Source organism: Pongo abelii, chromosome 20, assembly GCF_028885655.2.
Source record: "Pongo abelii isolate AG06213 chromosome 20, NHGRI_mPonAbe1-v2.0_pri, whole genome shotgun sequence".
Classification (NCBI taxonomy): domain Eukaryota; kingdom Metazoa; phylum Chordata; class Mammalia; order Primates; family Hominidae; genus Pongo; species Pongo abelii.
In genome coordinates this window covers 37,313,624-37,341,321 of record NC_072005.2, presented here as the reverse complement: position 1 = coordinate 37,341,321, position 27,698 = coordinate 37,313,624, and the positions used below count along the sequence as shown (strand labels likewise).

The window sequence follows — 27,698 nt, the reverse complement described above, 5'->3', positions numbered from 1 at the left end:
AGATTTAGCCATTTCAGGCCCCGGAAATGCTGGAGAAAGCCACACACAGCATCTCTCTCCATTCAGGGGCTGAGGCAGCTACAGATGGGGGACTTTGTTTTGTCTCCTTCTTCCTTCCTCTCTTCCTTGCTCTTTCTCCCTCCCTCGTTTCCTTCTCTTCTCACTCTTCCCTTCATTCTCTCCTTAACCTCCTCCCTGTGATGGATCCTGGAGGGAATCACTGGTGCCCTCTGGCCTCTAGGTTTCTAAGTTATATCTTTCCATTTTCTCTGGGTGGGAGTGTAGGGTCTGAGGAGGTGGAGACAAGAGAGCTGGGAGAAGCAGGTTGGAGGCTGCCCTCCTGGTATTTGGACTCCACGTCCCCCCACAGCCTCCCTTGGGAAGACCTGGAAGGTCTAAGGGGACAGATTTTGGTTGCACCTTGAAGGACTCCTTGGCTGGTTCAAGCCTGGAAATGCTCCACGTGGGCTCATCCTTCTCTCCAGGTGTTCAGTCTCTCATCCCAACTGCCCAGCTTCTCTCATCTTCCATTTGCCTTCCCCTCAGAGGCTGGGCCAAATCCCATGAGGACAATTCATAGGCAGGGAGCCATAGCCACCTCCTTCCCACTTATTAGGGCAGAATCGCTCTGACGAAGCCGCAACAGCCCAGCTAGTGCCTCATTATTTTGGGCTTCATTGAAATGCACGGCAGAGCCATCCTCAGTACTTTATGTACTAAACTTAACTACAGTAATGTATTCAAATCATTCTGAATTTATCTAGCCTGAGCATCTTTTTTTTTTTTCCTCTTCCTCCTCCTCCTCCTCCACATATATATTTTTTTGAAGACAGCAAATGTGCTTTTTGAAACAACAGCTTAGGGCCACCTATTCTGCATGGAAGGGACAGGTGGCCCCTTTCTGTCTCCATTGTCCCCTTTCTCAGCCAGGGTCATCCAGTGCTTACCTGATGGCTGTGGCATTTTGGCTATAGTCCCCCTTCTGGCTCCCATGTTCCACCTTCATCATTCCTTCCCCAAGTCCCTGCCATTGCTGGGAGGTGAACTCTGGAGTGGGGGTGACCTGTGGGGCCCAGATATCAAATTCCTACCTGGGGAGCCAAAAAGGTGGCAACACCTGGGGTAATCAGAAAGGCATTGATGAGAATGAAGGAGTGCAGAGGGCAGAAGAGCCCAGGAAAAGGATGTTGCCTGGGAGGTAGGAAATGGGTTATCTTTCCAGTTTGGTCATTTTCCTTCTGTGTAGCTTTGGGACACTCTATCCTCTTCTCTGGGGCTCAGTTTCCTTCATATTGAAACTTATGGTGGTGAGGATGGTCGTTTTGAGCCAGGTCAGGGCTCTTAGCTTGGAGTACATGCATGAGTTTTGGGGTGGCCCATGAAATTGACATTGTAAGCAACATTGCGTTATTATCTTCTTGTGGTGAGGAGAAAGTCCATCACTTTCATTGAATTTCCAAAAGGCTCTTGGCCATCAGAGGCTAAGCTCTCATATATTTACAGGAGCCAGGGCCCCATTCACCTTCAGATGCTTTTGTTCAATGTTCTGGTTTTAGAGATGGGGCCACTAAGGCTCAGAGAGGGGACTGGCAAGTTCTGTGTGCCATTCTGATGGCGATCCCTGAAGGCAGATCCAGGCAAGGATTCAGTCCCAGAGAGGTTGGGAAGAACCAGCTGGACTCTGTCTTAGAAACTGACCTTCCAGAGAGGCACTGGGAAACCCAGGGGAGAGGAGAGACTTGGAAATAAGTAAATCAGGAACCACACATACACCAAAGCTTTTGGTGAAAGTAAAAACAACTGCGTGATATTGGTTAGTGACAATTGTTTGATGTGGGTTTCAGCCTGCACCTCTCTCTTCCATCACCAACATGTGGCTCTGGTCCACCAGAGGGAGAGGCTACAGCTGATGACACGTGGCAGCTCCTGGGCTCTCCTCCCTCTTGCTGGAGACTGGACTCACTGTCCAGAAAGCGTCTCATTTCTGTTGCACTGGGCATCTCCCACATGCTCTTCCTCTCTTCAGCGTCTAACTCTTGTGGCTACGGGTCAGAAAGTAGGCTTCCTTGAGCTGATGGAAGAAAAGACCCTCTGCTCTTCTCCTCCCAGGTGGAATTATTTTGTCTTCCCTTACTTTGCTGTGGGATTTGCTCCTGCTCTGTTTAGCTGGAGATAGACCACCATAGGGCCACACTCTGTTCTGGGTGGATCTGTCATCCTGTCTCTTCTCTTGGGGCTAGAGGAATGGGTGCATGCATGAGCTTTGAGGTGGTCCATAAACCTCTTGAAAGTGTAAGCAACATTGCATTATTATTATTATTATTATTTTGTGTGTGCTTTGGGCAGGGGAGAAAGTCTATTGCTTTCATTGATTTTCCAAACTTGGCTATCAGAGGCTAAGATCTCATGTTTACAGGATCCAGGGCCCCATTCAATTTCAGATGCCCCATTCACTTTCAGATGGAAATAACTGAGCCTCCATTCATCTTTCCTGGACTCCCCCAGATTCCAATTTGTAAGTGGCCCTACTGTAAATACCCCATGGGAAGTCTGCAGCTACAGGTCAAATTTGGTCCCAAGCAGAAAATTCTGAACCGCAAATAAGCAGTTCAGCATTCCTGTATGCCTAGAACACATGTTTCTCCATAGTCTTTGCCCACTAGAAAGGCCTTTCCTGGGCACCTGTGCTTAGTATTTTTCCCTAATACTCAGCTAAATCAGTGCTTTCACTCTCCAGTCATGGAGGGAATATTAATCTAGAGTTGTTTTAAAAAATTTAGTTAAAAGATATAATTCCACTGTCTTTCAGAAAGGTAAAGACAAGCTTCCTTTGGTTATGGAAGTGTTACAGGATCCCAACACTTACCCAAAGTTAACCTTTGGGTTGGGGGTTTCCTTACTGTAGTCCCTTCTGCGGTCACCAGAAAGATGTTACAGAAAAGGGGTCCCGATCCAGACTCCAAGAGAGGGTTCTTGGATCTCGCGCAAGAAAGAATTCGGGGCCAGTCCGTCGAGTAAAGTGAAAGCAAGTTTATTAAGAAAGTAAAGGAATAAAAGAATGGCTACTCCATAGACAGAGCATTCCCAAGCACTGCTGGTTGCCCATTTTTATGGTTATTTCTTGATGATATGCTAAACAAGGTGTGGATTATTCATATATTCCCTTTTTAGACCATAGAGGATAACTTCCTGACATTACCATGGCATTTGTAAACTGTCATGGTGCTGGTGGGAGAGTAGTAGTGAGGACGACCAGAGGTTACTGTCGTGGCCATCTTGGTTTTGGTGGGTTTTAGCAGGCTTCTTTACTGCAATCTGTTTTTATCAGCAAGGTCTTTATGACCCGTGTCTTGTGTCGACCTCCTATCTCATCCTGTGACTTAGAATGCCTTAACAGTCTGGGAATGCAGCCCAGTGGGTCTCAGCCTCATTTTACCCAGCCCCCATTCAAGATGGAGTTGCTCTGGTTCACACGCCTCTGACAGAAGTGTCATCCCATGCAATTGAGGAAGAGGTTCTATGTGCTCACCATTAAATACAATTTCATAATGAAAATTTTGTCTTATGAAGGTGAAACTTTGAGAACATATTAGAATTCTCATTTTTCTATGCATGGCAATCAAATGACCTTCCTATACTGCCACATAAAGTATAGATTTAAAGTTAAATGATCCAGTCAGTCATTTAACATTTTCTTAAAGAGTAATTTCTTCTGTAACTATAGATGTTTACATATGGTTTTCTTTTTGGTATTTACATTTTAAGAATTGAAGAAAAACTGACGTTCCTTTTTGGAACTGTTTTTTAATAGCCTTTGTTTATTTTTAATATGTGGCGTTCCAGGCCCTTGCTCTAATGATTTTTTTCACACTGCATTGATAATTAAATTCATTCATTTTCCCAGCTGCACAATTCCTTTAAATAAAAAGTTATGGGTAATAACACCTCTTATGTTCAAAGTACAGAGGAGAAAAGGGCAAATCAGGATCTTTCTGTTGAGGGGAGTTACATAGTTGAGCAGGTCATGGGTTAGGGCAAAAATCTGTGTACATGTTCTCAGGTATTCAGGTCTTCTTAATTCATAGATTAGAACCTGTGGGTTTTGATTTTCTGATACTGAAAAATATGCATTTTTCCCCCTTTATGTTCTAAAGATGTAATTTATCTCCTTATACCCTGCTCAGTTTTTTAGTTCATAATTTGTAGTAATAAGTGTCATTAAAAGCACTGAAAGTGTTGGTTTCTCTTAAATGATTGGAGACTGTTTGCATGCTGTTACCAACTCGCATATCTATAAGGAGGGCAGTAAAAGTGAGCTGAGATATTTAGTGACATAAAAAGAACCATGTAGATTTGTGAAAATGTAAAACTGTGATCATGGAAGAGGTTCATGAAGTAATGAGAGAAATGCTTCGTCCCTGGGCTAGTGATTCACTTGTAGCTTCTGTAATTTCATGGATGCTATAAGGATTTGGTTTTTACACATTTTAATTTAGTCCAGAGATGTTCCTATTTTAATTATCCATACACAAGGGCACAGTATCTTTCTACGGTTATTGCTATACGTTACATTTATATATAGCAATAGCAATTTGAAAAAAAAAACCCAACAAAATGCTTTCACCTAGATGACCAAAGGGTTATACTCATTTGTTTTAATGACACTGTATGGACCTCTGCATTCTTAAACAGGATTTTCGAATACACGAGATGCAAGCACTCACAGTTGTGCACGCAAACAGATACCTACCAGAGAATAAAAAAAGAATGTGTCAATGTCTCCCCTTTCATGAAGGATTTGCGGGTGCTTTGGTGGCAGCCCCTGAATGGGGTGCCTGGAGCCTCTTGCTTTTCTGTTGAAATCAGAAGGCATTGAATCGGGGAATTTGAGAGCAAAGGGATTCCCACTGAGCCTCAGTGATCACATTTCAATATCTGGAAATCCATTTGGAGGAATGTGACATTTTAACTATCATATTGGACTCAGTCTATATGCATTAGCAAGGAACTATGAGATAAAAAAATATAAAAATAAATGCACATACCTAAATATATCTATATCTATGTCTATTTAGTATCTATTTATAAATATATAACATGTATGAAATATATAAAAAGAACAATCTGATGAAAGCCCATGTTGACAAAAACTAAAATTTAAATCACCCAGGTCACACACACTCTGCTGCTGTGAAAGGGTGATTCCCTAATGACCAGGGGGTAATTCTTCCACCTTCCACAGAGAACCAGCGAGCGGAAATCAGCCACGTTTAAGCGAATCTCCCGCAAGCCCTTCTGCCCTGGGAGGCTGTGGAACATCCCACTGGCTGTGTCAGAGCTGGTTCAGCTTCTCGGGCAGTGCAGCACGGATGCTTGGGGGATTTGCCCAGAGGCAGGGCCCTTGATGTCACAAGCTGAGAGGGTCACTTCTACTAGGAAAGCCTTTGCTCTCTGGCCAGATGACCTGGTCCCGCAGCCCAAGGGAAAACATCATGCAAAAGGTCCCCTAGCCCACCCTGCTCGGGACACTGTGACCTTGGCCTGAGCTTGCTAGTCCTATCTGTTGAATGGTGTGATGCTTGGCTTGGGAGGAAGGAGAGGAATTAAATGGTTTGTGTGAGAGTCCAGGGTCCTTGGAGGGAGGGCTTTTACTAGGGTCACGCAAAGATTATCTAGGATCCCAATCTACCCACAGATGTATTTTTCTTGGTTCACAGATTATTTGAAAGAAATATGAATTTGTTGCCAATATTTAGTAATTGGAGATTTCACATAATTATCTGGAATTCTGGCTTCATTCAAGTGTTTGGAAGTGCTGGGAACACTGGGTCCTTACCACTGTGCAGAACAATTGATTTCTTTGGATGGTGCAGACCCTCCCGAGGCCTCTGCAGACCCCTACTCCTTGTTATCTGCCTGGCCCTGGTGGACATCTGACTTGCCACGGCAGGTGTTTCTGCAACATTGGTGTCACCGGGGGACTGTGATCCTTGTTTTCTGGAATAGTTCAGCCACTGCCTTATGCAGCCTTGCCTCCCCTCACTGTGTGACCCACTGAGGTTTGTTACAAGTGACAACCGGGCTGCAGAGTGTCAGCTATGTCGCTCGAAGGTGGAATCTTGCACGTGACCCGCTGGGGCAGTGTTCTTCAGCATAGATGCTGAAGGACCCTCTCCTGAGAACATGATCCTCCTAGACATCTAGAAGGACCACCAGGTGCAGAAAAACCGGTCCTCAGAGGTTGATGTGTAAGGGGTTTACTGCGCAGCTTCCTCGCGCTCTGCGACAGCTGGGGTTGAGCATTGAATCCACACACCTGCCTCAGCTAGGAGTGCATTCCTGTGGCATTTAAAGATGCTGTCGCCTCTGAAATTGGGACTTGCTGAGGTCTGGGCTCTCACCCTGCTGCGGTTCCCAGTGATTTATTTTTTCTTTTCTTTCTCCCCTAGTAGTGGTAAGATACGTGTAGCTATTGGTGTGTGTCTGTGTGTTGTGTTCTTGCTAGGCACAGCAGGATGGAGCCCCAGACCAAGAAAGCTAAGGTGGGGGTCTCCTTTCACTCTCTTCTTGTCTGGCACGAGGAAAGTTGCTGCAGGAGTGAGGGTGGTTCTGTGCAAGCCCGTCCCCACTGCTGGGACACAGCTCAATGGCCCTGTTTACTGACACTCTCCCCCTTCCCCTGTTGGACTAGGAGTTTCTTGAGGACAGGGCCTGTGTTATTTTCATGTTTGTGTCTAAATGCCTGGATGGATAGATTCATGGTGAATTGGTTCCATCTTCTCTATGCATCTGGGATTGGAAGTTGCTAAATTAGCATGGTTGCTGCAATACAGCAGGTATGGGAAGTAGTTTTAGAAGCCTGGGCTGGAGGAGGTGAACCAAGAGGGCCCATGGGCCTGCATCATAACTTTGACTCTGCCACTTCTCAGCCATTTTCTTATCTAAATGAAGGAGGGGCTGGGTGAGTTTTTTAAGGATACTCTGCCTGTTGAACCTCTTTCTTTCCTTCTCTTTTTTTTTTCTTTTCGTTTCATCTCTCTCTCTCTCTCTTTGAGACAGAGCCTCGCTCTGTCGCCAGTCTGGAGTGCAGTGGCGTGATCGCGGCTCACTGTAACCTCCACCTCCTGGGTTCAAACGAGTCTCCTGCAGCCTCAACCTCCTGGGCTCAAGCGATTCAATCTCCCAAGTAGCTGGGACTACAGGCACGCACCACCATGCCCAGCTAATTTTTTGTATTTTTAGTAGAGATGGGGGTTTCACCATGTTGGCTAGGATGGTCTTCATCTCTTGTCCTCGTGATCTGCCTGCCTCGGCCTCCAAAAGTGCTGGGATTACAGGCGTGAGCCACCGTGCCCTCCGTCCCTCCCCACCTTCATTCCTTCCTTCCTTCCCTCCCTCTATCCCTTCCCTTCCTTCCTCCATCCCTCCCTCCCTCCTTCCTTCTTTTCTTCCTTCCTTCTTTCCTCTCTTTCTCTTTCTCTCTTTCTCTTCTTCTTTCTTCTTTCTCCCTTCCCTTCTCTTCCTTTCCTTTCCTTTTCTTTCCTCCCCCTCTCTCTCTTTTTCTCCTCTCTCCCTCTCCCTTTCCTTTTTTCTTTCTGTCTACATGGTCTCCCTCTGTCATCCAGGTTGGAGCACAGTGGCACACGATCAAATCTCCCTGCAGCCTCAACCTCCTGGGCTCAAGCAATCCTCCCGCCTCAGCCTCCCAAGTAACTGGGACTACAGGCGTGCATCACCACGCTGTGCTGTTTTCATTTTTTGGAGAGACAGGTTCTCACTATATTGCCCAGGCTGGTCTCAAACTCTTGGCCTCAAGCCATCCTCCCACCTTGGCCTCCCAAAGCACTGGGATTACAGGCATGAGGCACCATACCTGGCCTGAACCTCTTCCTTTCTTTCCTCTCTCCTCTACCTGTGTTGTCTGTCCAACACAACAGCCACATCTGACCCTGGAACACAGTGTTAATTACTGATTGTTTGATTGGAACACCACTTTTTGTTTTTTGAGTTGGAGTCTAACTCTGTCACCCAGGCTGGAGTACAGTGGCATGATCTTGGCTCACTGCAACCTCCATCTCCTGGGTTCAAGTGATTCTCCCGCCTCAGCCACCTGAGTAGCTGGGACTACAGGCGCCCGCCACCATGCCCAGCTAATTTTTGTATTTTTAGTAGAGACGGGGTTTTGCCATGTCGGCCAGGCTGGTCTCGAACTCCTGACCTCAAGTAATCTGCCCGCTCAGCCTCCCAAAGTGCTGGGATTACAGGCATGAGCCACCATGCCTGTCCTGGAACACCATTTTCTTAAGGGTCTCTGAGACCTAACCCTGACCTGAGCTGGAGGTACTGTCACGTACCTGTCAGTGAGCAGCAGTACCTGTCAGAAGGCCACAATGCCTTCGTTATCAATAAGAGTTGCCACCCTGAGACAGTGTGCACACCCCTCTTTACCTGCCTTCTCCATGAAGCAGCCATACTTGGGCTCCACTGCAGGTGCTGTTGGTGCTAGGACCTTGCTCCTCTGAGAAGGGGGCTGAAGTTCCCGGAAGCTGAACTTCCGGTCGACAGCTGGAAAGGTGCATCTGACCCAGGCTGGGTTTGGTTTTACTGGAAATCTGTATTCAAAAGCTCTGGTTTCTGTTCATTGTGTCTAAAGAGAAATAAAAATTAATTTAGCATTTGAGACCCCATTGAGGACAGAGCCTGTCTCATAACAAGCTCAAAAGGATCCCCATTCTGACCACACAAGAAGAAGATTTTGAGTGAGTTTTGAGGGGATACACTGGATAAGGGAACAAAAAGCCCCTCTGGCCTAGGAGGTTAGGGTGGGAGAAGGGTAGATTCTTTAAATATGCCTACAATGCAGCGTTTCTTAGAACAAGGAACTGGAAAAAGGAAATTACCAGAATGCCTAGGATGAATGAAATGATTCTTAGCTGGAGCTCTTGGAGGAAGGGCATTTTATTTTTTTTCTCATTGTTGAGACTAAAGGCTTGTTCCTATAAAGGTGTCAGAATAGAGGGTGACAAGTGTATCTCCAAGGGCTACAAACTCAGGTGACTGCCCAGGCCAGGCAGGACATATGCGTGGGTGAGCACAGCAAGGCTGGGTGCTCCTTTGCCCACTCTTGTCTGTGCCTGGCTGAACCCTACCAGAAGAGCAGGAAGGGTAGTAACCAAGGGAGGAAGAACCAGGCGCAGTTAGTGCATCCTTGGAGGCTCACATATATACACATCTCTGCCCTACACATTCTCTGCTACCTCCTCCCCCAAAGCTTTTGCTACTTAACTATGCCCAAGTCCCCCCATTCTGTAAGAGCTAAGAATTAACCTTGAGTTGATGTCCCTCTGGGCATCTGTGTTTTCTTGCTGTGTGTTGCCAGAAATTGATGTATATTTGACATCCCGCGTGTCCTACCCCCGTATACATTGACCAGATTGTAACATCTTTGACGGGGAGGCTGTTTCCCTGCTCCTCCCTGCCATTGTAGCCAGGACTGGGCAATACAGGGAGTATCCACGTATCTTTCTTTGTGGGTGGGCTGGTGAGGTCAATGAATCTCAGAGGTCTTGCAGGCCTAGGGTTCTCATTGCAAAGGCCATCCAAGACAAACAGGTAACTTGTTTTAAGCGTATTGCCCAGAATTCAAAGCAAACGCTGGGTCCAAATAGTCTAAAAGGTGGCTGGAGCTTCAGGCTCTCCAAACCCATCTGTAGAGTTATATGATTTACTGAAATACAAGAATATTCTGCTTTTACTGCTCAGAGCTCCCAATACCCAGTTATTTGTTTTACACATTTTCCCCATTAGAAATTGAAACATAGCAATTAGAAGCCAACCCAGATTGTTCCGCATTTAGGAGGTTTCACATGTCTACTTGATAATTTTGTATCCGTAGCAGCTTGGGCATAGCAGCCTTAAAGAGCCTTGTTTGGATTGTTGGAATAATGTTTTCCAGTTCAAAGTAACTGCTAGAATGGTAAAAAAAAAATAATAAATGTGTGGCAAAACTCAAGTCTATTAGCCTTGCCGTTCACACCTGCAGTTTCTCTCCATCCAGGTGTGGGGTTAACGCAAGCACCTCGGGTGTATTTGCAGGGATTCTTTAGGAAAAAAGAAAAAAAAAAGAGAGAAAAACCCAAGATGCCTAATCAGAAATTACCTTACTCGTAGTAAAACCCAAATTCATGAGAATGTATAAAAATAGATTTCTTTTAAATGCCAGGGAAGAGATTTGGAAGCGTTTTGGCAGATTGGGATGCATGGACTGACCTGCGCCAGGTTCTTCTTACGTTAATAAATATTCATTTTGTTTTTTTGGGGGGGAGTCCAAGCACTAAGCCAGAGGGTCCTTGTTGTAGAAGTGAGATCTAGTTCTACAGTGAGAAATTAGAATTCTTAAATACCAGGTATTCTTTTCTAAAACTGTAACTCTTTCCTCGCAATTCAAACGGTGCAGGGGGACAGCTGCTCCTGGAGATGGATTCAGCCACGGCCTTTTCTTCTCTCGTGCAGCTGAGCCAAGCCAGGTATGAAAACGGTGCTCCCTTCCCCTTCTCAGACATCTTATTTTTCTTTCTTGGACACACAGAGAAAGCTTCATTCAATATTGATAGTGTTTTGATACATTAAAATCGAGAGCAAGTCAGAAATCTTATATACAATGTACGCAGATGTCATTTTTTTCTGGTTTCGCCATTTTTGACCAAAAGCGTCAGTATTTTACAGGGATTTCTTTTCCCTTCAAAGCCTGCAAGAAGTCCAGTTCTCACAGAAGGCATGTCCAGTTGGTACTGAAACGGTTCCCCCCAACATGTCTGTGGAGATCGCGTTATTAATATTATTTGAAAAATCTACTTACCACTTGTGTTCAATTTAGCAAATTTGGAGCTTGAAAAAAACCCTCAAAATAATTTTCCTTCATCTGGCAGAGAGTAACATTGTTCATAATAAGTAAAAATAAATGTTTTCCATTCTAAAAATAATTTAAATAAACTAGAAGATATATTTCAAGCAATATAGATCATTTAAATTTATTTGAAAGACAAAAAAGGTAAAGAGAGACAGAGAAAGAGAGAGGGAGAGTTGAAGAGACCTCAGTTGCAGCTGTTCCAAAGAGTTCGGGTACAAATGTTCTTTCATTCCTTTGCATGATTTTGATAAAATTAGGTCAAAGAAATGTTCATTTGAAAACAGTGCTTTGTCATATTATCTACAACACATGTCTAGCAAATTTATGAATCCAGCATTCATCTGCGTGAAGTTTCAAATCCTAATGAATGGTTTAGACAGCATTGTCATCAATTTTCCGCAGGTGCAGCTGAGGCAATCAGTCAATTCAATCAAAAGCCTCCGTCAACTTGCGTGGCGCTGTCATTTTTTACATTCGGATTGCTGAAATTAACAAAAACGATCCCTCCCTGAATGCCGTTACACTCCTCCCGCCTTTGGGTGGCGCTTTTGAGCAACGCTTTGCCGCTCGCCGTGCTGCAGGATCTCGCAGCATTTTTTTTTTAACTTTATACTAACATAATATTTCTTTTGTGATATTATGGAGATAAAATTGCACTGTGTGTTTTAACACACATTACAACAACCTCTTAAGGCAAAAAAGTAAATTCATGCAAATGAGTTATAGAAAGCGAAAAAGATTTCTTGTTCGGTGCGGTGCGCGGTGGGACCCTGGCGCTGGGAAACACTCCAATTGCCAGGTTCTGAACTTCCTCGTTCCTTCTCCTGTCAGGCTGTGCAATAGATTGCAATGCGGGCTCTCAACTTTGGAACTGTTGCTTTAAGATTTAAGAACCAGGCCACCTGGTTGCCTTTATCTTGTGTTTCCTCTGGGTTTACCTTCCACTGCCTTCCAACAGTCTCTGGAAATCTCCGGAGTGGGCTTTACTGGTATCGGGAGAGGCACGTTTTATTGCAACCTGGGTGATGAGAATTCTCTTCCTATCATTGCAAGCTGTTGAGCTCCTTCTCCTCAAACGGTTAACAGCAGCTTCAAACCCTGCCACTTACCTTAAAAGAGTTAAAGGTCCTCAGAAAGAAAAGCTTTGGCTTTTTAACTCATTGAAAAATAACCTTGTTTCCAAAACTCTATAGTCTAAGAAGGATTTCAGCAGTGCCAGTGAGGTAAAGAGAAAACTGCAAGAGACACTCTGCATATGGCAAAGATGAACACTCTGTCTTCTGTCTCCCAAGAACACTACCAGGTTCCTTCTAAATCTTTAAAATATATGGACAGACAGAAAGCACTTAGTATCAGTTTCTCCATGATGAATAGAGTTAACCTTTGTAGTTCGCCAAAAGTCAGTAAGTTTTTCTTTCCCATTTGTTTCAGTCCAACGACGAATAGAAATGCAGGTAGGACCAGATAAACTCACATTGTCTTGGCCTTTTTGCTTAATGACAGCAGCCGACTGCTTACGGCAGCTGGCAAAAGAGATGTGATAATATTAACTTATTTAAATAATCGGGTTACGTGTGGTGACAGACGCACTCAAATTTATTAAAGTGGCTTGAAAAATATTTAGATGCCTTTCCTTTGCAGACATCATGAATGGACAATTGCCCCAACATTTCTGAGGCCGTGTTAAAAAATACACTTGGTTTCTAGAAGAATGCAAATTCCAAGGAATATAATAAAAATGTTCTTTTAAATAACTAGTTATGTCACTTTGCAAATAGCTTTGATGTAGCATTCCTGCCTGCATAAAGTTGAAGCTACATCTGTGTCAGCCATACCTGCGTTTATGATACCTTCCCTGAGAGAGCAATTAGGGGCTGGTGAGGGCTGGAGTTCTAGCTAATATTTGAAACTACATGTGCGTCTGCAAGCTAAAGGGGAAAAAAGGGCTGTGATCATCTGTGAATAGAGAAAAGAATTCTAACAGCTCCTACCTTTTAGACACTTGATAAAAAATGTGGTTGGGGGTGCCTGGAAAGTCTCAAGGGAGTGGCTTTTCCGCTGAGAAATGAAGACTGCCACATAGCCGCCAGCCGGGCTTGCTGTAGGAAGCTTACAATTCGGCTCTCTTCGGTGGAGTTTGAAGTTAAATGGTCCTGTCTGCTTCTTCTCTTGTTTGTGTCACTTGTTAAAGATCCCTTGAAATGCACCATTACAGTTTCTTTTTAGTTGATTACAACAGAACTAAACTAGTCATCTTGCATTTCAGCTATCCCTAATTTCTTATAAGGGCCCACGGAATAGATCTTTTCTTTTTTTTAATTGCCCAAATATAAAAACATTTGACTTGCTATTACTCTTAAAGTAACTGTAGATCTTGTAATAAAAGGTGAAGTGAAATTGAGTGTCCATAAATCAAGCAAATGAATGCACAGAAAAGAACTAACGATACATATAGTCAAAAATACGTGTAGCCTTAAAGGAGATGCTTGGCATTGTGTGTGTGTTTTAATATTATGCTTTTCATTAGGCTGGACTCTGTTTTACAGGGAAGACAAACATTTCCATATTTGAATTTTTCTTTCTCTCTTCCAATCCAAAAGAGAATTTCTTTTGTTGTTGTTGTTGTCAGTTTCTTTCTAAAAGGGAAAGAAATTAACATTGCTTCCCCCCCCATGAATATATGTGGTGAAAAGCTTGCAGGGTGTTTTGATGAAGCATGCAAAATGTTTTATGAATCAGAGTAATAGGGCAGAAATGAAGGCAGTACGTCTTTAAAAGTGCCTGGGTGTCCAGGTACGCGGGGAGATCCGTAAAACCGTTGACCAAGCACAATGTACGTAGACAAATGTCTTCTCATTGTGTGATGCCTGAAGGCCGTGATAGATGGCTTCTAACAACAAAGCGTGGCCACAGAGACAAAATTAGTGTTGTTTTAATTACCAGTGTCTGTAATGTTATCTATCCATAACTGCCTGAAATAGACCGTCACAGAGGGTCAGAAGGCGACCCGAGCTCATACTTCCACACATAGCTTCCTTATCGGTTCCGGAGTCGTAACAGCAGTGTGCTTTAAAAAAAAAAAAAAAAAAAGAAAAGAAAAAGAAGAAAAGAAAAAGTTTAATGCTTCACTTGTAACATTTATTTATAACCAAAAAAATTGTTTCTTGTTTAAGGGAAGTGCCTTTATCTTTTTCTTTCAAAGCAGATCTTATTAAATGCTATTTGGAGGTCAGAGTAATGGGCAGAAAATGGGACTGGCCTTGACATTCTTCAACGAAAGTTTACACTCTCGGAGCGGTGTTTTTTGTCAGTCACAAATAGCATTATGACACTAATAGGAAAGAAGGTTCTTTATTTTTGAAACCTCCTTGAGCTGAGATGGGCTGCTCTTCAGACATTAGTAAGTGTGTATATCGTGAAGATGAAGTATCCCTTACTTTCTGAGCTTGCGGGAGATGAAAGATAGGCCAGTTTTTGAAAATGGCCTGCGTGGCACATGCTATAAATGAGCAGGGAAAGCAATCGAGCTAATAGATTACAGTAATTATCCAATCTTTGGCTAGTTTGTATTGGCAAACTATAAATACAGTACACATTAGAACAAGGTGCTTACAGAATGTACATGAAAGGTCATTGTAATTTGCAAGTCGCTAGTCATTAGAATATGCTAAAAACCATTGCTTCAGGGCTCAGATTTTAATGATGAATACATTGATTATTAAGTAGCAGAGGAAAAATGTACAAGAGCGGCTGTGGTGTAATGATAGGTCGCTTTATTTTGGGAAGGAAATCAACTCAGCTTCAGAATGCAGGCATTGAGGAATATAATTGCAGTGAGGAAAATTCCTCAGAGGAGCTTGGCACATATTAAAAGCAAAAACTTGAGACATGTTTGTGATAAGATTACTAATAAATCTCTGGTAAGTCTTAGACTCCTGACAATAATACAGCAACAGAGTACTTCATCTTCTCCAAGCTTTAGAATTTAAGATCAGTCACAAACAATCTAAATTACGACTGATACTAGGCAGATGCAGTACTGGACGATGTTGCTTGTCATAAATCTCTTGTTCCTTATATGCAAATTAAACTCCATTTTAAAAGATAATTTTTCACATGGTGATCGCCTTTATTTGCGAAACGCTGGTGATTTTTAATGGGGAGAGAGAAAAAGCCAGGCTCTACATCCAGGAATGATTTTGTCCAAGAGGGGAGGCAGGAGCCTGTCATCTGGATGCTTCGGGTGGGGCAACTTGACTGGCTTTGGAGAGAAGTTAGGGACCAAGTTGGGCTTAAATACAGCCACACAGTGCCTAGAAGCTGCCTTGGCTGCTGGCTGCAAGGGGGAAGTCCCTGGGTTGCATCTACGTTGCAAGGCTTTCTGACTTTTATATTGCAGAGTGGTGCGCCTGTTTCTGCTTGTTCTGGGATGGAAGCATTTTGTCTGACAGCCACGCGCCTCTTGCCCTCCTCCTGCCCTGTTCTGTCTCCGCTGGGGAGTTCACCCTCTGCCCCTTGAACCTCAGTTCTCCTAGCTGGCTACGGGGCCGAAACCCGGAGTAACTCCTCACATGGCTGTCCTGCGTATCTTTTCCAAAAAGAAGTCAACATGGAAATGGCCTGTAGTCCTGAGTCCTGCGCCAACTGGTATCACTTTTTTTTTTTTTTTTGCGTTTTAAGAGCAAAGCAGCAGCTTACCTCTGGATCCTGATAGAGAGGGAATGGCTTGCTTTTCCTCATCACAGTCTGTACTCATGAAATGTTTGTCTCTGAAGCCCTGAATTTTTACTGCAGGGCTGTTGATGGGAAACTTGGAAAGAATAAAAAAAAAATTTAAAGAGTGGGAAGCACCTGCCTTTTCTGAAATCCATCATTCTGCTACGTCATCCATGGACCTCAAGGTTTATAGGAGATGCTCGGCCTCTTTGTTGAAGCCACAGGGCAGTGAGGCCAGGTGTGTTGAAGGCCTCTCCAGGGCCCCAGAGACAGGGATGCTGGCTGGCATTTATCTGGCAAAAGAGTAAAGCAAAGGGGTTTTCACACCGTACTGGGTTCACCAGGGTAGTTTGGGGGCAGGGTGCTTGGGATAGTCTTATTCTATATACACCTCCAAAGAAATATCAGGACCAAGGGGCCACGTGGCCAAGTGTTTTCTAATGAGTAGCAGCACCACCCTGGAAATCTGGGTCCAATCAGAGGTTGGGCAAATTCTTCTTTTCGCCTGGTGCTATCAGGATGGAACTCCTACTATTTTTCCATTGTTTTCTTGGAAATACATTGGTAGGTCCCAGAGAAGTGTTGGGAAGTCTGTATTTGTGCTTCTCTTTGTCTTTCTGTCGTTCTACCCCCACACCCTGAACATACACACTCTCTCTCTCTCTCTCTCTCCCCCTCGCTCCCTGTCTCTCCACGTCGTCTCCAAATTAACGAACTTAAAACAAAAACCAAGTGCTTGTTGATCAGTGCTGACAGAACCTGTTCCAGGAAGAAGGGACTAGTGGCTCCTCGGGGGCAGATGCGGCGGGAACCAGGTGGAGTGGCACATCCCTCTGGGTCCTGTGTAGCTAGTCATTTTATCAGCCTGTGCATTAAGGGGCAACACCACACAAGGGTAAGAGTATAAACATGCTTTACAATTCTCAGCTCCCTAGCATAAGAATACTTCCTGCGTGGATGTAAATTTATAACAGGTGCTTATCAAATGTGAAAACGCTTGCAAATCAGAAACAAACTTAAGGGTGAACATATCTCAGTGACGGCTTTTGCAAGGGCTGTGCTTGATGTTGGGCTATAATGTTGTTCCTCTTTAGTTTCTACGTGAAGTATCTTTCCATGGTTTGCCACAGGGAGAATTATGATGGCTGAGCCTCAGACACTGGTGTGAAGATGCAGATTTGTTTAATGAAATCCATATTTACCACTGGGTTACAAACACAGCTAATATGCCCTACATTCAAAGGAGAGATCTTCACTCTCAGAACTAATATTTTCATTAATTGTGTCTTTCTACCAGAAGGCAGACATCATCTAACCATCTTTGCAGCATAACTGCACCTGTGATAGAAACGTTTTTCAACCGTCCCGTTCTCGATGACTAAAATGTGTTGTATTTGTAACATAAGGCAATAGCTTCTTTTCTTGGTTTGCCTGTCCTAAGTGGTGAATTCTCCAGTATAATCAGGCTGTGTGTGTTTTTTCTGAATTGCACTTTTTGTTTTGCAGTTTTAAAATAGTCCCCACCCCTTTGCCCCCCAAATCTTTAAGGTTTGCTTGTAAGATGTACTTGTTGTGCAGGAAGCAATTAGCCTGTTACAGAGATATTAATTAACATGTTGAAAATGTTTTCTTTATTAATGAGAAATTCACACATTCTATTTAAATTAATTTGTATAGTTTAAAATTAATTTATCATGGCCTTTGATGACCTCAGATCTACGAAGACAAAACTGGAGTATTGTACTAACTGTTAAACCATTCATTAAACATTTTATGCAAATAGTGTTTGTTTATAAACAAATTAACTGCAAGGATTTTCAAAACAGGTGCTGTGTTGTGAATGCGTACTAAATGATGTGGTACTGAAAGAATTAATTAGACCTTCAAATGTAATTAGTTGCAATAATTTGCGTGATTAGCGGCTTGGTTAAGAAGTAAGACACACACATTGTAATGCATGGGAGAGTCACTGCAGTAGCTTTGTTTTTCATATGGTGAGGATGAGTCTTCTCCATGTTTAGGAAATTTTTCAAAAAATTGCTGACATAGCTGCAGTTAATTGCCAAGTATCCTGTGGGGGGTAATGTTGTTGTTGTCGTCTTTTTTTTTCCTCTTTCTCCCTTGGCTTCTTGCAACGCATAGCCACTGGATGCAATGCTGTTTATTTGCACCTTTATGAATTTTTAAAAGAGAAAGTTGTTAACCCCAGATCTTTTCATCCCCAGAGGATATGACAATGCTTAACACTTTGAGGGTTAAAAGACAGTACACAATTATTATAAGCCAAATGAAACATGTCCTGCATTTCAAGAGCGGCTGTTATCACTCAGGGAATAGCGGCCGTCATTTTTTTCTTGATGTTGCAGTGTCTCTTCTGTTCTTTCAGAAGATGGGCTGCCACTGTGAACAGTTTAGTCTGATGGGCCACGGAAACTGGTGCTTGTCACTGCTGATGGCTGGTTTACATGAGGCTGGTGTTCTAGAGGCAAGGCCATTGAGATCCCTGGGGCCACAGCTTTCAGATGGATTTATTCTCTAGGGCCATGTTGCTGTGAGGTGGCGCTCAACATCTTAGGGACCCTCAGACCTCTAACCTCTATGCTGAGACCTTCCATAGTACAGTCCTGCTTTGAAGGATCCTGGTAAATAATAGACCAGAGTGATTTCATTTCTTCTTTTGTTCAGAAATATTCATTGGGTGCTCACGAGGCACCAACGCCCTGTTTTAGGCTCCAGGGGCATGCGGTAGTGACTCATACAGATGATGTCCTTTTCTCATGCAGCTTCATTGGGTGCAAAGGCAAACAAGCAGATGCCAAATCTCAGACAATTTCAGCCATGAAGAAATAGGAACTTGGCTAATTTCTCCTTATTCAAGTGCACAATTCCTGTTGAAGCATCTCTGAACAACTGTCACTGTTGTGCCCTCACTGGGCAATAGTGACATCCTATACTGGCGGAGACAGGATAGAGGAAGTGGTAGTTGGTTAAGGGGTGAGCCAGGGTTATAAAATAAGCCTGTTGTGTGCCTGTGTGTGTGTGTGTGTGTGTGTGTGTGTGTGTGTGTGTGTGTGATGTATCCTGCTGTTCCTGAAACCTACCAAATGACAGAAAGACTTGAAATACATGGTTTCACATTTTAGGAAGGCTCTTTTACCCAGAGGGAGAGTTGAATTATCTTGTCCCTTCCCTACCACACTGAATGACCTTGGGCAGGGCTGGGGTGAAATCTGATTTCCCTTCCAGCTCTAGACATCAAGGATTCTACTCTCGGCCTTGGAGAGGTTGAGGATCTAGAGACAAAAAAACTTGTGAGTTTCCGTAAGACCACAGCTTTCCCTCCTCTGAATTTCTTGGCAGTGTTTGATTCGGTTCATCCTCATTTTCAGCTGGTGTTTGCAAAGCAGTCTTTAAAATAGGCCCTTTTTGGATGATGTTTGAACTTGAGCAAAATTAACATTTGCGTGTCATCAGTAGCCGCAGTGCATCATTCTGGGCAGTGAAGGATGAAAAGTCAAGAATGTGGGCCGCTTGATTAAAATGAACCATCCAGGAAAGTTCGGAAAGAGGGATACGTAGAGCTGGCCTGCTAATTTATGTGGACTCGATTCCAATTGCAAAGGAACATTTTTTTTCCCTTTGAAACTTTTAAGAAATTAGGTTTTAAAGCTCAACTGGTGCACCACTCAACTTAAAATAGAAGAGAATTTGATTTTATGTGGTGCCTTTCACATTCCTGAACTCTATATAATATCACACATCAGAGCTCCTGGCTGCAGGGTGGCTGGGAGGCAGGGCTAGGTTGAATGATTCCTAAGAAGGGGATGAACAACCATTCCCTTTGCAACACTTGGAAAGAGCTTCCTGTGGGGTTTTAAAGCCTCTCTCTTCGGGGCCTTTGCTCGTTTTCTCCCTCCTTGGACTGTGAACATGGAGCGAATATTTACAGGGGTCTTAGGAGCTCTGCACACAAATTGTCCTCTGTGCGCAAATACCATCCTAAATATTTACTGGGACCTTAGCACCTCTGCCCACAAATTGTCCTCTGCATGCAAATACCATCCCATCCTGGAAGATTCAACTAGAATGTTGTTTCCTACTCCCCAAGGCAACATTAATAGTTCCTTCGTCTGAAGTAACCTCTATGGTAGTATTATCAATTATTGGGCTCTGTTGTGTGTGTCCTTGGGAAAATAACTGCCCTTGACTGAGCCTCACCTGCACATTGGAGCCATTCATAGGATTGCCTGAAGGTAGAGGGAGAAAGCTCAAACTAAATGCCCAGCATGCAGGCTCTTGATAAAAGTCAACATACCATCTTGCTTCTGCTACCCTTGCATGGGGAGGAGTGCTGATGAGCCGACAACAGGCAAATGAAACCCATCTCCCTGCCCACAGGCTAGAAGAGGACTGGAGACAAGTCATGGACGGTCTCATATGTCAGATATTCTTGAGTTCCCAACTGATTGCAATAGTTACTGCCTTTTGAGAACAGACCCATTGTCCACATGGTACCGAGCAAGACCCAAATAGAGACCTAGCTGTTCTCCTTACTGGTGTACGTAAGACTTCTCTTATGAGCCTCAGTTTCCCCAATTGTGGAATGAGCAGTTCTGGTGCATTAGGGCTGCTTTCCACTCTGATACTTTAGGAACCTGTATTTGGTTTTGAAATAATTATAGAATCAGGAGATAAATTAGACCAAGCTATTTCCTCTGCCCTTATGATCTCTTTCGTTTTTTTTCACACATTTATTTTGAGTTATATTCTTTCTCTCTCTCCCTCCAGTGTGATATATGAAAAAACAGACTTTAAAATGGACCTTGTAGAATAATATTTGGATTAGAACGGAATGCTATTCAAATATGCATTCAGTTGATTTCTGCTTAAGCATGTTTTGGATAAAAAAGTTAAAAATGGGGAGATTCCCTTAGACTTAGGGAGCTGGAGCTGGAGCTAAGTTGCAAGGAAGGAGGAAGTGGCTATAAAGAGGAATCTAGGGTATCTCTTAGGGTCTCACTACCCTGGACACAGAAATGGTGGCTCTGTGGTAGAGGGCTCGAGCAATGTTAAAAATGAGGAAATAATCTGAACAACCACAGTGATTAATACAACACTCGTCTTCAAAGAGCCATGAGATCTTTAGTATCTACAAAATATATGAGGCTTCAGTTGAAGTTTTTATCAGAGAGATGCAGCTGGGGTTTTATTTCATCTTCACTCAGCTGAAGGCAACCTTGAGGGTGGATGGAAGGGGGTTGAAGTGGGCAGGGAGAGGTCTGAAGACAGAGAAGCAATATCCCAGCATAGGCACCTCGGGAAGCTTGGCGTTCTGTGTTGGCATACAGAAAAGTACAACAGGGGGCTTGTTAGGTATCAGATACTGCTGGGTTGAATGGTATCAGTCCTGGGTGTCACTCTCTCCTCTACCACTTACTTGACTTGGGTGACCTCTCTTGTCCTCAGTTTCCTCCTTTTTTTTTGAGAGGAAGTCTCCCTCTGTCGCCCAGGCTGGAGTGCAGTGGCGTGATCTCGGCTCACTGCAACCTCAGCCTCCCAGGTTCAAGCTATTCCCCTGCCTCAACTTCCCCAGTAGCTGGGATTACAGGCACGTGCCACCACGCCTGGCTAATTTTTGTATTTTTAGTAGAGACAGGGTTTCACCATGTTGGCCAGGCTGGTCTCAGACTCCTGACCTCAGGTGATCTGCCTGCCTTGGCTTCCCAAAGTGTTGGGATTACAGGTGTGAGCCACCAAACTTGGCCAATTTCCTCCTTTTAATACTGGTAATGTGTAAGCCCTCCTGTGCAGGGTTTTTCTGAGGACTAGAGAGAACCTAGGGCAGGGTCCTACGCATAAGCAGAAGTCACTGAACACATATTTGAACCGCATTCTGTCCTAATAGCATTCTGCCCTAGACAGTGCTTGCAGAGAACAGACACTCAACAAGTGTACGTGAATATGCATAGTAACGTTATTCCCTCGGGTTTTCATGTGCACATTTCAGTTTGGGGCCTGTCCCTTCCCTGTTTTCTCTCTCCACTCTGTTTTGAAGAGCTCGTTGCTTTGCGAGGAGCTGTTGATGGACTGTGTTATGTTGTAGGTTCCAGCCTGAACATCTCCAAGTAACAATTTTGGAAGCACAGACACACAGACACACACAAAGAAGTTAGAGGTATGAGAAGACTAGCATTGGAGAGAGGCTCAAAGAAGAGGCCACGTCATCCGATTCGTGTAGGAATTCACTGATCTTGGCTCCAGGAGGGACTTAGGGTCAGCATTCCTTGGCTTGGTCAGTTTCCCTGGAAAGTAAGGGGTGAACCCATTCAGGGCAGTGCAGTTGCCAAGCAGTGTGTTTTTACTTGGAAATTCCTTTCCACATCTGAGGCACAGTGATGACTCATCTGACTCTCGCTTTTCAACTCATTTCCTCTGGGGCAATTCTCTCTGGAGCCCGTGCCCAGATGTTTTTTTTTTTTTTTTTTTTTTTTTTTTTTTTTTCACCAGTGGCAAGATGGAAGGGATGCTGGAGAAAAAGTTTCTCCGGTTCCCAAGCATCAGCAAATTCGAGTGAGCGTCCAAAGGTAATTGTATTAGGCAACATACTAGTCTTACTCTAATGGTCTTACAAGCCCCAGTGATAAAGTGTGTATGTTCCAATGATTATAGGAGTTTTATTTTCATCTGGTTTTTATATTACTATAAATATTTTGCATTTACCAAATAAAGTGGTTGCTATGTAGAGATCATAACTTCTGGGACCTAAATTTGCTTCAGATGATAGGCAAATTATAGAGTACAATATGTGATCAAACAGCAGTATGGAAAACTTAAATAGAGTGAGCCCTGAGGATGAAGGCTGCTTAAAACTATGGGGGATGGAATAAATGGGAGTTTTAGCAAAGCTATCGCTGATTCCAGCAGATAAATTATGCTCTGCCTTTTTGTATCTCTTTGGGACTGTACTACATAAATTATGACCAAATATAATTTAGGCTATCAGCCTATATTTCTGAACATCCATCTTGTACATTTTAAGTACAAAATTACCATTTTGCAGAAGTATAAAATTGAGACAAATTTTTTTCCATCTGTGCATTTAACTTCTGCATACTTTATAGCAGCTAACGGGTTCGAGAGGACCTCATTACCATCCGGAGGGGACGTTAGCCCCGCGACTATATAACTGTATTAAGATCTACATAAACGGGAATAAAGTTCGAGGGACAGTGGAATGTGGAATTTTATATTCTTTCTTAAATGGAGATGTAACTTTTACATAAAACTGCTCGTTGCTACTTTTCTGAATAAGAGTCACTGTTTATACATTCAAACTTCCTGATGGAGGAGGCTGTGTTTAGGAAAACTCCTTTCAAAACATGCAGAAAAGGGCAGGCTTTTGGTGGCAAAGGGGAACTTCCGGAGATCCCTTGGCCATGAGAGCGAAGATCCAGTCTTGAACTCTGGCGTGGCCCACAGAGATGACAGTGACTTCTTGGAGCCTCATTCTACTGCCCCCCAAGCACCACCTCCTCAGATTTCTGAGTGATATGAGTGGGCAAGTCAGACAGGCCCTGTTCCCACCCATCAGGGATGAGGCTACCTCCAATGACTTCACCTCACCGGCTTCTCGGGAGGCCTGGGTCTGGGTCGGGGACTGCACTGGACTGTGAAGCAATGAGAACGGGCAGGGATTTGGGGGACGGGGGACCAAGTTCACTTCCCCTGACAATTGCAGGTCTTCTGAGGGTGCTTGGCAAACCTTCGGCCAGGGACTGGGGCAGCCCAGGTTTCTTCCATGCAGAGCTGGGTTTCTTCACAACTCAGGGTAACATTGCTCTGACAACTGTTGTTGTATCTGAGGACAAGTTTTCTACTTTTGAGCTTGCAGGGTTGTTTGAGCTGGAATGGAGCCTCCTGCAGTTCATAGCATGGTGTAGTGGGAGGTGCAGGTGGCAGGGGGATGTTAAGACTTTGCACCCTTCATGCCAAGTGGGCAGCACCATATAATCCTCATCTCATGTCCGTCACTCCTTTATAGACAGCAGATCTTAGAGAATTTCTCCCCTTAATCTTCTTTTGCTGCTGTATATGATTCATTTTCCCCTCTCCCTTCAACTAGTTTTTTTTTTTTTCTTTTTCCTATGTCTTTTCTCTGCTGCTGGGTGTGTGTCTTTTCCCTTTCATTTCGTCTGTTTTTCTACCTCTCTTCTTTCTTACCTTCCCCTGACGGCCAAATTGTAGAATGAACATATATTTCAGCCAAACAAGGTGGCTCGTTGGTCTATTTGATGTGAGGTGTTGCAAGCTTAGTCCCTCAAGAGGCTGCAGTCCAAGTGGAGAGGGGCTGACCAGGTGCACAGAGAACAGACAGTCAGGGCTACCATCTAGCTGGAGGTCTGGGCATCAGTCACTGCTGTGAAATGTTCGGAGACGCGAGTGATGATACCAGACACGGATAGGAGTTATCGCACAGGTCAAATATCACACCAGATCCTTGTTTCCTCACCGGTTTGGGGAAAATCAAATCAGACTACAGAGAAAGAAGGGCTTATGAAGAGACATGTGCCTGTCTCTGCTCTACAGGAGTGGCTTCAGAAGGACAGAAATCCCAGCTTTGTTTGGTAGTTGAGTACACTGCTCTAAGAAGGCATCAAAAGGAACTTCTTTCATGGGTAAGGTCTGGTCATTTTTACAATGGAAGATCCTCTCTTTTTCTGAGACAGAGTTTCGTTCTGTCACCCAGGCTGGAGTGTAGTGGCTGCAGTGGTGTGATCTCAGCTCACTGCAACCTCTGCCTCCTGGGTTCAAGCAATTCTTGTGCCTCAGCCTCCTGAGTAGCTGGGATTATAGGCATGTGTCACCATATCTGGTTAATTTTTGTATTTTTAGTAGAGATGGGGTTTTGCCATGTTGGCTAGGCTGGTCTTGAACTCGTGGCCTTAAGTGATCCACCCAACTCGGCCTCCCAAAGTGCTGGGATTATAGACACGAGCCACTGCACCCAGCTACAGATTTCTCATTTTTTATAGGAGAAAAACTCACAGGGGTACCTGGGGGGATGTATCAAGGGTTGGCTCTCCTGAAAGTGCTCAGAGCTCACTGTAGGCTTGACAGTATCTTGGGTTCCCCAAATTCAGGGAAAATGCATCCAGCAGGGGAACCTTGGCTCTCTCCATCATTGAGGAAGTGGCAGGCAAAGGAGGCAACAAGAGGCAGAACCCACTGAGACCTGGGAACCAGGATCTATCAAGTCTGGGTGTCCCAGCCTCAGGCAGGGGATGTCCACTCAATCATCCCCTCATTAGCTATTCAGTCAATGTTTATTGAGGACCTACTATGAGCCAGGCAGGTTCTACTTCAGTGACTAAGATACATCTATACCTTGCAGACCACCAGATAATAAGCAAGCAATGTAATACACAAATTAAAAAACCTCTAGTTGGTGATAACTAGAAGACTAGCATTGGAGAGAGGCTCAAAAAAGAGGCCATGTCATCTGATCCATGTAGGAATTCACTGATCTCGGCTCCAGGAGGGACTTAGGGTCAGCATTCCTTGGTTTGGTCAGTTTCCCTGGAAGGTAAGTTTGAGACTTTTTTCAAAAAACAGAACAGAGGCATCATTTAGAAAGTGCCTCAAGTTGGCGGCTGCATTGGAATAAGTGGTGGGAAGTCCATTCTGAGGCGGTGACTCCTGGGCTGAAGCCTGTTGGATGAGAAGGAGCCTGTTGTGGATGGGGGAGCAGCAGAGGGGACCACATCGGGACTGCCAGCGTGAGGATTGCGAAGACACTACCCCTGCCGGCTCCTTCCATCCTCTGGGCTCACTCATGACAGCTCTGAGGGTAACCACAGGAGAGCCTTGAGTCAACCCGGTGATGAGGCAGGGTGGGATTGTGGTAAATGTCCAATAGATAAGCATCCTGAGGTTCGGAAGAGCTGGTCACTGTCCCAAGGTCACACAGCAAGTGAGTGACAGAGTGGGCATCTGAATGGCGGCTTCCCAGTTAGACTTCCTCCCACTGTTCCTTCTGCATTTTCAGGTCCAGATGGAGTATCCAGGAAGTGCTGCCATGAGAGGCATGCACTGTGTGTCATTTCCCATTCATGACCTTGTAAACTATGGGCAGCGGTTTTGAGAGTTGAAGAAACATCAAACCCGCTTGAGGAGGGTGCTTCTCCCCCACTCTGTGACATTGCACACTGTAAGGGCTGCCTCATTTCTAGTGGGGTGAATGTGGATGGGGATCCTGCCCTGTGTGCCGGGGTGCAACCACCCTATGGCTCAAGCATGCCCATAAGTCCCCTGCAAATAGTGAGCCCAGAAGAGCTGGGGACTGGCTCTGTCCATTCATTAACACTCAGCTGCTCTCTTCATCCAGAGCTCGGGTTCAGAACAGGTGCAGGTAGAGATCGGCTTTGAGCAAGGACAGATGGACACCACCACACACTATCACTGACTCTGTTCAATCCCCCAAAACCCAAGGTCACACCTTTGGCAGAGCCTGGGTTATCAGAGCTGAGACCAACTCTCACCACCTGCAGGTGCTGGGGAAACTACCCATTCATTTGCCGGGAGAAACACAACTGTCCTGACCTGGAAATGTACCCATTGGCCTTATCAATACTCTTTATTCTTGTAATGGATCACCCCAGGAAGCCAGGCTGTAATCCGAAACCACACTATCAAATCACCTTGGAGAGCAAGACAGTGGGCCCTTGTCACGAGCATATTCTTTTGCTGAAGGCAACTGGAGATATCCAGCCAGTTTGGAGCTAAGCCTGAAATCTTTGGGAAGAGCTTGAGTTAGCACCTGGGGTGGCAGGTAAAGCTATGGCAAGGGAAAACGGGGCAGGTTGTCAGTGGAAGCCTGGGGACCACCACCAACCAGGGACAGGTCAAGAACGAGGAAGCCATGGATGGAACTGAGCTACAGTGTTCATGGAGGAAGGAAGAAAACCCGAGGCCAAAGGGGTAGATGGTTTCAAGGTGGCAGGAGTGTTCAGAGGTGATGAACACAGTAGAGATGTTCAGCCACACAAGGACTGAGGAGTGGGTGTCTGAGATCTGCCTATGGGAAGGTCACTGATGACTGGACTGAGTGAGAGGGAGGAGGTCATCCTGTTAAGGGTGGTTAGTTTGTTGGTTTATGGTAGGAGTGATTTAGCTGGTGGTGATGGGGAGAACAGAATGGAGGAGACAGAGGACCATGGGCAACAGGGAAGAGCAAGGAGGGAAGGCTGGTCTTCAGTGGTTGGTGATTCTGGCAGGAAGTTGTTGCCATGAATGTTGCTAAATTTGTAGGTGGAAGGATGAGGTCACAAGAGCACTTGGAGGAATGAAAGAGGAAGCTAAAAACAGAGGCAGAAAGCCCTGATGGAGGGACCTAGGGTGCAGTGGAGATGGGGGCCCACATGCAGTGCTACACAGTGGCGAGATTCTTACCATTAGCTCCCAGCCACGTGGCTGGGAGGAGGAGGGGTGAGCAGGGTGCAATCTCTGTAGGTTTAAGGACAAGGAAGAGATGTAGGATAACTGAGTGCCCAGCTGAGACCAGTGTGTTCTTATGAACCAGTGTGGGTTCTGGGCTGCGTGGGAGGGAGGAGCTGGCAGGAGGGACTGATGCAAGGGGCAAGGGGCTGGCATCACTGTTCTGCAGGTCTCTGGGAAGAAAACCAGGTGTCTGAAGACTGGGAGGAAAGGCGGCTGTGGTCGAGGGGCGGATATGGGGATGTTAGAGTTCTGAGACACGTCCCTCCACCCTGTGGTGACGACACTATTCTGGGACAATGCTGGGCGAGGGTGGCTGAAGTGGAAGAGCTCGCAGGCTCGAATCCTCACTTTCTTGCGTGAGATTGAGGGAGATACTTCACCTCTTTAGGCTTCCCCTGCCAATAGCGGTAATGATGGTGCTTCCATAATACGGCGTCTTACCACATGGCAAAGCAGAAGCAAGTTGGAGCCTGGAAGAAATGACCCATGTGGTGCCTTAGGCCAGGGCAATGCTTAATAAATGATTGCCACTATTGTCGTCGTCGTCATCATCATCATGACGTCATAGAACCAGGGT

The 27,698-nt window shown here is 44.8% G+C and overlaps 2 long non-coding RNA genes across 4 annotated transcripts; both read right to left on the bottom strand.

Annotated features, from left to right (window-relative positions):
• Positions 1-3,099: 3,099 nt before the first annotated feature.
• LOC103893099 (uncharacterized) lies at positions 3,100-27,679 on the bottom strand. Of its 3 annotated transcripts, XR_008516210.2 has the most exons (7): positions 27,502-27,679; positions 26,323-26,416; positions 15,761-15,918; positions 13,850-13,976; positions 12,901-13,104; positions 8,449-8,647; positions 3,100-4,746 (listed from the first exon to the last, which is right to left on the bottom strand). It is a non-coding gene; the product is annotated as an uncharacterized LOC103893099 (long non-coding RNA). The 3 variants fall into 3 exon arrangements; XR_008516208.2 differs by lacking the exon at positions 26,323-26,416 and having other exon boundaries at positions 3,101-4,746; positions 27,502-27,674; XR_002912475.3 differs by lacking the exon at positions 26,323-26,416 and having other exon boundaries at positions 3,101-4,746; positions 15,608-15,918; positions 27,502-27,663.
• LOC129051758 (uncharacterized) lies at positions 20,731-24,918 on the bottom strand. The gene is made up of 2 exons (XR_008516211.1): positions 24,679-24,918; positions 20,731-20,957 (listed from the first exon to the last, which is right to left on the bottom strand). It is a non-coding gene; the product is annotated as an uncharacterized LOC129051758 (long non-coding RNA).
• Positions 27,680-27,698: the final 19 nt, after the last annotated feature.